General features: G+C 35.7%; 2 non-coding genes across 2 annotated transcripts; one reads left to right on the top strand and one right to left on the bottom strand.

Annotated features, from left to right (window-relative positions):
• The first annotated feature begins 347 nt into the window (after positions 1-347).
• Trnas-aga (transfer RNA serine (anticodon AGA)) lies at positions 348-429 on the top strand. Its single transcript has one exon. It is a non-coding gene; the product is annotated as a tRNA-Ser (tRNA).
• A 9,299-nt stretch (positions 430-9,728) lies between these two features.
• On the bottom strand, positions 9,729-9,801 carry Trnar-acg (transfer RNA arginine (anticodon ACG)). The gene has a single exon. It is a non-coding gene; the product is annotated as a tRNA-Arg (tRNA).
• Between the last annotated feature and the right edge of the window lie 2,146 nt (positions 9,802-11,947).

The raw sequence follows: 11,947 nt of genomic DNA, 5'->3' as shown, positions 1-11,947 counted from the left end.
TCATGTTTCTACTTTACTGCGACCATTCATTATAGGCATCTTGTACCTGTATGTATAAGTATCAATACTATCAAGTTTAATTCACAAAACGCTTAGTTAATAAAATTCTTAGGGAGATGCACATTTTAACTGATATAGACGAGTGAAGTAGTGATTTAGATGTTAAATATTCGCGAATGTGTGAGTAAAGCGTAATGTTTTAGATTAGTATTTCTCATTTATTTTTAACAGTTTTATCTGTGCCTATAAAACATCATTACGTAATATATTGTTTACAATTTTAGAAATATTATGTATAAAGTAACTATTCATTTTAAATGTTCTGCTATTTCGACACTCCGCTTGTAGCAGTCGTGGCCGAGCGGTTAAGGCGTCTGACTAGAAATCAGATTCCCTCTGGGAGCGTAGGTTCGAATCCTACCGACTGCGAACCTTTTTGCTTTTTTTATAATTAATTTATTACACATTACTACTTATTTTATGTGTAAATTAATTATTCCAAAATAAATTAAAATAAAACCGTTTTATTTAATTTGCTCTCTTCGTACTTTTGTCGAATCTTGGCAGCCAAATTAAAATCACTTTAGGCGTACGGTTGGATTTTTTTGTATATCAATCACACAGAGGCGAAGCTATATCCGTATCAGCCGTATCAATGATATGGGGCCCCCTGACTGGGGCCCCTTACGTGTGAAAGCAAAAATTAGTATAATCCACAATCTTATTGAATCTGGTGGATCCTGGAAAAAAACTGTAGAGTTTTCACTTCAGAAATGATAAAAGTTAAGTTAGACCCGTTTTTTTGTGAGAATTCCATTCCATCCACTTATTGGGGCCCCTATATTTTAGATACAAGGCTCCTCCAAGGCACGCTACGCCACTGATATCTCATATTTATTTTCGCTATATGAAACAGTGTGGTTCATTTTATTTCTAACCTGGAAGGTCGCCATACAAACTTCAAAACTTATGGTGAGATAAACCCATCGAATTAGACTCATTTGGGAAACACTCTGATGCTATATGTAGGTATTGATATAGGTAGATAGTTTTTTACTCAGAATAGAGGATTTTTTTAATATTAAGTAATCTTTCTCCTCGTTCCGGTATTAAAACGAATGTAAACAATGTTATCTGCTACCAGAATTAATTAAATAGGCCATTTCGCTCACAGGTGGCAGCGATTATTTACAGACGATAAAACCGTAGGCAGACTGGTACCACGACGCGGTGGAACACAATTACAGGCTAAATGTCTCTCTCAATCTACCTCGATATTAAAATAGCTGCACGAAGGCTTACACGAACATAACTCAGAACAACAGAACTAACGAGCCTCCCACTCATTGATCGCTCGGAAGATGGCCGGCTCTCATTAAGCGGCGTGCACGTGCGACGCCCACGGCAGTACATTTACTAGGGTTGCGACATATTACCTGACGTATCTACCTCATATATTGACAAAATTGCTTGGAAATGAAATGTATTACATGATAAACTAAAAAAGGATAAACCTGGCTGAGTTTGTTGTGGGCTCTTCTCGGACCACGGTGCGTTTGGAACCTCGTAACTTTAATTTTAAGTTTTCGAATAATTATTATCACTATTATCTTAAATTTAATATTATTACCTGATGTTTCGAAAGAGCTTGTTAACTAAGCCTATTTGAAATAAATGAATTTTGCAATCTCACTAGTCTGAGATGGTAGCGGGTTTAGTTGTTAGAGGTAGGAAGTCAATTATCCGTTGTTAATATTTTTTGAAATGTACGTTATAATGTAAATTATAACTTGATTATGCAACTGTCAATCAAACTGACATCAAACCAACTATTATAATTACTTTGGAACGGTAGGTATAATCATACAATCTGGACCCAACAATGTATGAAAAATGGTCTCCTTTGCGGCAATTGATCATCCAGCAAGGAATTTTAGTAACTAAAACGCAAGAAAAAAACGGATGAGATATAATTATACACCTAGAAATTATCATTGCGACACGAAGGCCAACAAGTCCACAGTCCACAGGTACATTAGCGAAACATGTTCCTTATCTCGCAACCGTAAACCACTTTAAATAGTTCCATAATGTGATCACTGATTAGATGTACAAAAAACAACGTAAGTGCGAATGAAAACGCAATTTGTACGGAATGAAACACTAAACCACATTAGCTCCGGCCAACTGGCACCCCTGCGAAACTTTCGTCATGGGATTACGACTCCGCGCCAGGGATTTAAGGTTTCATTACTTCGCCTCGGATTCTCCCTTCTTTCCCTCCCGACGGCAAGCAATATTTTCTATGGACTTCAAATTGGTTGCATTTTCTTTTTATAATAAGTAGCGGAAGACCCCAACTTCGCTTACGTGGAAATTCTTAAGCAACATCCTTACTAATGTATATGTCTTTAAATTTTTCCTAGAAACCTAGAATCAATCTAATGAAAATGTTAATAATTGCGTAGATTAAAAATCGGAATGTCATAGATTTTTTAAATTACTCTCATTTTAATAAACGTAGTGTTCAATAGTAATAGTATAAAATTTCATTCATTCATTTGCATTCGTTACGATTTCCCACTAGATCCCCTCGAACGAGTACTTACTATTTTTAAAAATGAAAACAATTGAGTATCGTGTAGTGATTTATTACAGAAAGAAAAAAATGTTTAAATACATGCTAAAAACTTTATGTAAATCAGCCTTCGTAAGTATGCTATCCTTAAAAAGAAGATGTAAACAATGTTTACGGAGTTAAACGCAGTTCAAACGTGCTCATGATAGGGTTGAGGATGACCAAGGCAGTGGTCCATTAATGTGTGACATGATTTTATCTGATCGGAGATCTCAACAGAGGTATCACGAAGTATGCCAAACTTCAGCCGGACTCAGCCAATTGATCCATGATTGAGAACAAACGTCTATCCAATAGTTGTTTTTTCAATAGCAATTATTAGAAAACGTTCCCAAGTTATGGTGTAACCAAAATAAATAGTATTTATACTAGAATGCCCCTACCACAGTTTACTCAAACCATTTCAATTCGAGTTTCACTAGTAAGCACCTCCATTTCCCCCTATAAAGTGTTTCGCAGAGTCAAGCTAGGGTACGTAGCGAGGCGAGACCTCTAATGTACAAACATTGCGGACGAAATGAATATATTCGGCCCCATTCCCCTAGGGCGGACAAGTGCACGTTTTGATTAAGTCGCTGATATGAATGTATGGAGGCACAAATTCGAAGGGACATTTTCGTTAAGATAGATGGGTTATTTGATGGCTTCTTTTGTACTATGAAGATATTGTTTAGATTTTCTTTAGTGTTTTGGTGGCTAGTATAATAATGAATATACTGTTTGTTAATAAAATGGAGATTTAGAAGTATGTGTGATGGGTAAGGGATTTTGAGCAAAGATTTTACTATATTTTGTGTCTATTTATATAAGGATGTCTGTCGATTTTTTCAATTAATAGGTACCTACGTATCTCAAAATTTCACAAAATCATAAAAAAATGTTTAGATTTTCTAAACTTTACAAAAACTCAATTAACAAGAACCATTTTTTATCATTATCACCATTTCAGTGAATGGTTCATAGCTAGACATGAGGCCGTAAGGACTTCCAAGCACTACCAAATATACTATTATGTCGGTAAATCTTAAAATAACCTTTTAAATCTAAAATAATCTCTAAAAGCAGCGTGGCGGATCTAAGCTGCATAAAGCAGGAAGGCCTTTTTTTTTATTCTTTACAAGTTAGCCCTTGACTACAATCTCACCTGATGGTAAGTGATGATGCAGTCTAAGATGGAAGTGGGCTTACTTGTTAGGAGGAGGATGAAAATCCCAAAGTCCTTTCGGTTTTTACACGATATCATACCGGTACGCTAAATCGCTTGACGGTACGTCTTTGTCGGTTAGGGTGGTAACTAGCCACGGCCGAAGCCTCCCACCAGCCTGATCATAATGGGTAATAATGATTATCTCGAATGTAAATAAATCGTTTCATTGAACCTTACTTTAGCCAAAACGAGTCAGTCACCTAGATATACATTGTAGAACACGTAACTTCAAAAGCGAAGAGTCCTAAAACAATGTTTGCGCACAAAAGCTGACAGTTGTTCCCAATCGGACCAATCCTTACTGCAGTACGTCCCAAGTGTCCCGCTAATACTCCATATGGCGTTACACAACGCATCGCGTACAAAACACCACTACAACGAGACCTCTCATAGCACTTCTAAAACATACTTAGTGAATAGGTCATAGTAAACTGGTCTATTATTAATAGTACTGAAAAGGGCGGAAAAACTGATGCAATGGCATGTGCATGCATTAGGGCTGATGAGACAATCGGACACCAGGCGCGTCGATTAGTTCATACAACTGGCCATTGTGGATGGTGTTGTGACTACTAAGTAGTTCGAACTAGTGATAAATGGAATAACATTGTTATGTTACGAGTTATTATTACTCGTAGAACCTCAATACCTACACGGTTACAGTTTCTCTGAGAGGTCTTGGGTTCAATCTAAGCTAGATGGTATATTGTCCGACTTTCGATTCATTGGAGGGCACACGAGAATTAATACGTGAAGAAAAGACTTAGTGCTCGTTACGAAATTTGTGCTTGGGCTATGGTGTTTGGCTTAATAATTTAAAATTATGTAGAAACAATGATATCTATTAGGTAATAACTTTTTTTACAATATGCAAAACAAAGATTAATACATAACATGAATTAATTTATGATTAGGATTGTCATGTACCTATAGTAGGTACATGAGTTCTATATAGCATAAAATCAAATTAGAAAATCATTTTTATATAGGTATACCTATTAGCCGATGCCCCGCGGTTTCACTCGCATTGTTCCCGTTCCCATGAGAATACGGCAATAAAAGATAGCCTATGATACTCGGAAATAACGTGGCTTTAAAGTGGTATAAGAATTTTCAAAATCGGTTCTGTAGATCCAAAGACCCTACAAAACTTACCTCACAAACTTTACCTCTTTATAATGTTTTTAGTATACTCTACACCTGTATGTGTAGTATGTAGTATATGTATTGTATATACATACAGATTACGTAACGAATCTGAACGGCCTCCATCGTCGAGGTGTGAACAGTGCATGAGAATGTCCGTGTGAACCGCAAACAAGCTCGTGGTTTCACTAAAAAATCTCATATTTTATGACATGACTTTTCCGGTGTACGCGACACGACTCCAAACTATTTTATTTTACATTTTTTTGACGTGGATTTCAAAATAACCCTCACGGTCTAACATTTTATTTTCTAAAATACGTGAGTATTTTTAATTTTGTATTTCAATACTAAAATATGTAGGTATACTCGTATGTTTGTTGCTAAAGCTTACTTACGCAAAACGTACCAGATTTTGATTAAAATTAACCACAGAAGTAGATTTTATTATCACGAAATTCAGTTAATATTCAAAACATTTTATATTTATATAACACTACATTTCTCAGTAATTTGTAAATCACGTCTTGCTTTTATTATGTTTACGAAAAGCTTGTAGATTAATGCAGAAATATTTTCAATTCAAAAGAAAGTCTAGCAACTTCCCTTTGCTGGAGTTGAAAAATTTCTCCAGCAAACCTTTACTACCAACTTTATTCTTTCTACAGATTTTGCAATAAACATTTGACGATTTTAACTTTACAGACATTTCGTTAGCGAAAGGAAATAAAATAATAAAGTATTGGACAAAGAAAGACTCATAGAATAAAGATAAATATCATTTTTTTTTAAATTTTAAAAGTACATTAGATCTTACTTTACTAGGTACTAACTCTGGAATAACAAATGGACTTCTGGAAGAGCATTTGATCACGATAAACAATCGATATATTATTAAATCGATGCTATAACCAAAGAGATCTGCCTGATGGATTTATGCAGACGAAGCATCATAACGATGAAATAAGAAAATACTCGGACACTGTATTTCAACATTATGAACAATTTTAGATGATTTATGACCTCCTTCTTCTCGCAATATATATCGATAACGAGGTCATCAAAAATTTTTAACAAACAGGTGATTTTTATTTATAGATAGCTGACGCCGCGTGGTTTTACCAGCGTGGTTCCGTCCCCGTAAGAATACGAAGATAATATATAGCCTATAGCCTTCCTCGATAAATGGGTTATCTAACACTGAAAGAATTTTTCAAATCGGGCCAGTAATTCCTGAGATTAGCGACTTCAAGTAAACGAAGAAACTCTTCAGCTTTATAATATTAGTATAGATATAACAGACATTGTTCGACAGATTGTTTAGTATCCCGATTCCCGATGCACTGTTAGCTACCTACTACATACGATAATTTTTGTAAAAGAGATAGATCGTCAATTCAAGAGTAAGCTACTAACAGAAAATTAGATTGATCCTGGACTAATAACACATACTTCTTCAAGAACATTTCTTGTCAACTATTTACCATTTAATGTAGGTACTCCAAAGAATCACTAACCATTATTTTCCGTATATCCTTACCATAACATGTTAAATTTAAGAAAACAACTCGAATATGCTCGTTAGCAATGCCGTCTTCACCATAAGGGCACACGGGGCCTGTGCCCAGGGCCCCCCATTGTCAGGGGGTCACAAAGGAGTGACAATTTCAATATGCTTCAAAAATTGACTTTAAGGAATTATAGAAGATTTTACTCAACAGAAATCTCGAATGAAATCGTTATTGTAATCGTAACCAAACAACCAGCAGCAATTCTATCACACTGTATTAAATTACTTAAAATAAATGGTTATACTTAAAAAATAATAGTATAATTCGCTGTTTTTAACTTCCAAAAGGGCCCCAAATTCTCGAGTGCCCACAAGCCCCTGACTAGTTTAAGACGGCGGTGCTCGTTAGCTAAGTACAATTCATACTTGTGGCTTCTCTGTGAACAAAATTGTATGACGCATTTATAAATCAATGTAAATAATAGGTATCTAATGCACATAGTATTATTGTAGCAACATAACGAGGAAACAGATGTTTTAGTTACCACACCAGTTATCTACAGTGGCATTCTGATTTATGTGTTGTATAAAATTGTCTCGGGAATTGAAATTATATGTATACATGTACTTGCACTAATATTATGTTGTACAAGCGGTCCCGGTCAAGCTTGGCTATGACTTATATTATTATTCGCTCCCTTACCCCTACCCTACCCCCACCCTACGCCTACTCTCATTTTCGACTCATTGAGCTATGTCGGTGACTTTGGTTCTTTTGCGGATCTCCTCATATCTGATTCGATCACGCAGTGACACTCCTACCATAGCTCGTTCCATCGCCCGTGTGACTTTCCCAAACTACTCGTATACCATTAATTATTAATAAGTATATATTTTTTAAAGTATGACACACTTTACTTATTACTTTATACTCTTATAGCCAGAGCCACGGAGGCTGTTATTTACACCACAGGTTATATTTTACGCTAAACGGTTAACTTCGTCTAACGACGATTGTCCTTTTAGAATATGCTTCCATTTACAAAAACCAACACAACTGGCAGTCACGTAATCTCAAGTATACGTAACAAACGGTCGTTGCATTGTTTAGTTAGAAACAAACGAAGTGTCACCTATCCGGCGCCAGCGTGGCGGCACCTCAGGTAACCTGACACGCAGAATTTGCAGGCATTGGTTAATGCGTGTGAATGTCTTGTAATTGCATACATTGCGCAATAGCTGTGATACAACTTCTTGGAGTAATCCTACAAATACAAATTGATTAGATTACTTTTCAATTGTGTGCATTTTAAAGAAATTAAATATCACGTGTCTCAAACGGTGAAGGAAAATATCATGAGGAAACCTACATACCAGAGAATTTTCTTAATAATTCTCTGCATGTGTCCAGTCTGCCAATCCGCATTGGGCCAGCATAGTGGACTATTGGCCCAACCCCTCTCATTCTGAGAGGAGACTCGAGCTCAGCAGAAAGTCGAATATGGGTTGATAACGAAACGAACGAAATTTGATTACGTACCTACAATATTTCGCTTACGCGAAGTTTTTTTCTTTTTCCAAAGTCCTATTTTAGCCATCACTAAAAATATACTTTAGAGTCTGTTCAAGCATTAGTTAAGTTTTGACTAGAACGAGAATTTGTTAGAGTTATTTCTACGCTTAATCTAAAGGAGTCGATTGTTATTTTGTGTTTTTATTGTAGAACCATTTCCAAATGAAAGAAATATTTTTTGTCTGAGTCTGGTAACGTTATCTTCAGTGAAAAAAATGAAGATTCCACTTTATTCTGCTCATACTCACACTTCAAAATATTTCCTTATGCCTTCAAGTGTTTTTAAAATTACAGCTCGTTATCTATGAAGTATCTCAGTAGATAAATAAAATAACCTAACTTAACCTTTCACGGCACAACCGCTGAACCGATTTTGATGAATTTTGGTAAAGACTTAAATTGAACCTTGGAGTAGAAAATAACCTTCTTTGTAATCCGCGGAATATAATTTGCAAAACAGAATTTCAAGAGAGCTGAGGGTGTTTCCTTGTAATTACCTACTTTTTATAAAATGGATAAATACTTACCTGATGGAAAGTCACCTATGACCAAATCTAATCAAATCCATTATTTCGCTATCAACCCATATTCGGCTCACTGCTGAGCTCGAGTCTCTTCTCAGAATAAGAGGGCTTAGGCCAATAGTCTACGCTGGCCCAATGCGGATTGGCAGACTTCACACACGCAGAGAATTAAGAAAATTCTCTGATACGCAGGTTTCCTCACGATGTTTACCTTCACCGTTTGAGACACGTGATATTTAATTTCTTAAAATGCACACAACTGAAAAGTTGGAGGTACATGCCCATGACATACATGGACCGAATTCGAACCCACACCCTAGAATCGGAGGCAGGGGTCATATCCACTAGGCTATCACGTCTCATCCAATTATTAAAATTCAATAAAAACATTAAGCATAATATTTATATTTTGTCCATAAATTACTTTTAACATTAGGGATTGCAAAGTAATGGCGGGCAATGTCGTAAACTTTAAATGAAAGCTACGAGAGTAATAAAATCGTATAAAGACGTTTTGTTTATCTACATTAGGTTCATTACATCAATGTACCGTACTTTTTAGTTGCTCATTATATTTCCAACGAAAAAAATACTATTCAGTATATAAATATTTTCTCTATTCTATAATAAGTCGTCATAAAATAGTATTTTTACGAGGGAAGTGGCGAGAGTGTGGACTTGTTGAATGGGCCGAGTGTCGACAGGTTGATATGCAATGGAACCTTGTCGCACTAATTTACGACGCGTAATGGTCCCTCTGATATGTTTTATAGTATGAAAAATAACTTTACACAAAAATATAAGAGCTATCATAAAAATATGAGTGTATTAAAACGAAATCCGTGTTCCACCGAACAAAACGGCGATAGCTATAAAACAAAGTTGGAAACTGTTTTTTATTTTTTTGCCCGTACTGTTCTGCTTCATTAATACAAAAATAGTGTGTATAATTATTATTAAGCATTATTAAAGCTATTTTGTTCTGTGTAGCAATATTAAACAATCAAGGTACTTCAGGAACAGATAATGTAACTCATTATTGCAGAAATAAAAATATTTTATTTTATAAAAAAATAAAACAATATTTATTTAAAAATAAAAAAAACATAAAAAGCGAAAAAGATAACGAGCGACCCTGCCAGGATTCGAACCTGGAATCTTCTGATCCGTAGTCAGACGCGTTATCCGTTGCGCCACAGGGCCGATGTCTGAGTTGTTCAAATTATAGATCAGTAATATTAGGACGTACTAAAGACATTCACTTGGGATTTAATATATAAATCTACCTACATTAGTGATATTAAAAGCCACTTAATCATAAACTTTTTAATTTTCTGTTTACGAAACATATAGATTTTATTGTATAGCACAGGGCAATTCATTTTAATTTTTCACATTCTTAATTTGGATTCGAAAATAAAAAAATTACAAACAATTTACGTTCTTTTTTTTGAGTTTTTCGACTTTGCTTAAATATTCGATATAATTACGTCAACGATTCACCTACAAGATAACTCTACAACCCCAAAGCTGAACGTAGGAATAAAAACAGCTATTAATATAAACAGCCACTTTAGAAACGCACAAACATCTCGTCACTTTCGCCCCACTTATCTTACAATTTGTTAAGTGTCAAAACACACACAGAATACCACAATGTGATCATCTGTAGGCATCTGTAGGTACCTGGGCCTTAGCGATGTGGCACGTAGATTCTCTTTCTACAAACGCTAACGTTTTGAAAACTAATAAATGTATGGGAATGACATTTACTATCGACAGATCACTGTATCAAGTTGTCGATCGGATCTGTCATCCCCACACATTTTGTTAGTTTTTGAAGCGTTAACGTTTGTAGAAAGATAATCGACATGCCACACTAACGTCATTTTAGTTGCCAACTTTTTTATACTTAGTAATAATCAAGAGCGTAGCCAGGATTCTATCCAGATGGCTCTAAACTGAGTATCTCAATAATTGTAAATGGATAATATTTGAACAAAACTAGTTTTTACGAAACCGATTTTTGGCTTCAGTCTCAGTTTCGACCGAAACTTCCACGTAAGACCACTTTTTTGTATGGTAGAAACAAAGTTGGTTATATTAAAAAACGTTTGAAAGCCACGACCTTCGATTGGGATGATTAGAGTGGGGTCTGTCCGGCCCCTTTAATTCTAGCCACCCATGGTCTGGTCATGGTCATGGTCTGCCAACAGTACTGCCGGCATGATGTCCGGATGATTTTTCATCCTGCGTGTTTCGCTATTTTGCTTCAAGTCGAACCGTCATGCACATCGCGACCAATACACGATGTTTTTACCGGACGTCATGCAGCGCTGCAGGCATGTGGGTATATCAGGCCGTGGGTGGCTAGCATAATGTGGAGCTTTTGAGGTTTAGAACATAAGAGTCTACTTGTAATTGACTAAGTACTTATCCTTGAGAAATGTAGATATACAATCAACAAAAATTGCTGATTAAAACGAGAATCAATATGGACAAAGTTGCATATTTCTAATGTCTTTGTTAGATATAGGTATATTTAAAACATACTTATAATATACATGATATCCATTATGCAGAAAAGTAAGTTATCTAATGTTAAATATTCATAGTCACGAATTTTAACTCTCTTTTAAAATAGTAGTCAGCAATATATCAACCTTGCTGAGATAAATCAACTCCAAAGTGCAGTGATTACAAAACAGATTGCTTTCTTTATATGACACGCTTTTTGAATAAAATAAAAAATCGAAATACGTATTTGAGTTGTTACATAGTATAGGTATAAGTAGTTTATATTACTATATATATATAATAACTTAATAAGGTATAAGTAGTTTATATTTGTAATATAAACTACTTATCAAGACTAATCGGATCGAAGCATACTTTGCGGAAATTCCTGTGTAAGTATATTATAACCTTGGATTTTACACGAATACTTACCTTTTTTATTGTGACAACGAAATAGTATAATTATTAATATAAGTTTGACGGCCTCCGTGGCGCAGTGGTATGCGCGGTGGATTTACAAAACTGAGGTCCTGGGTTCGATCCCCGGCTGGGCAGATTGAGATTTTCTTAATTGGTCCAGGTCTGGCTGGTGGGAGGCTTCGGCCGTGGCTAGTTACCACCCTACCGGCAAAGACGTACCGCCAAGCGATTTAGCGTTCCAGTACGATGCCGTGTAGAAACCGAAAGGGGTGTGGATTTTCATCCTCCTCCTTACGAGTTAGCCCGCTTCCATCTAAAACTACATCATCGCTTACCATCAGGTGAGATTGTAGTCAAGGGCTAACTTGTAAACAATAAAAAAAAAAAAAAGTAGAATTATGGTGGCAACGAA

This window comes from Bicyclus anynana, chromosome 15, assembly GCF_947172395.1.
Source record: "Bicyclus anynana chromosome 15, ilBicAnyn1.1, whole genome shotgun sequence".
In the NCBI taxonomy this organism is placed as follows: domain Eukaryota; kingdom Metazoa; phylum Arthropoda; class Insecta; order Lepidoptera; family Nymphalidae; genus Bicyclus; species Bicyclus anynana.
This window is presented reverse-complemented; position numbering and strand designations above follow the sequence as displayed.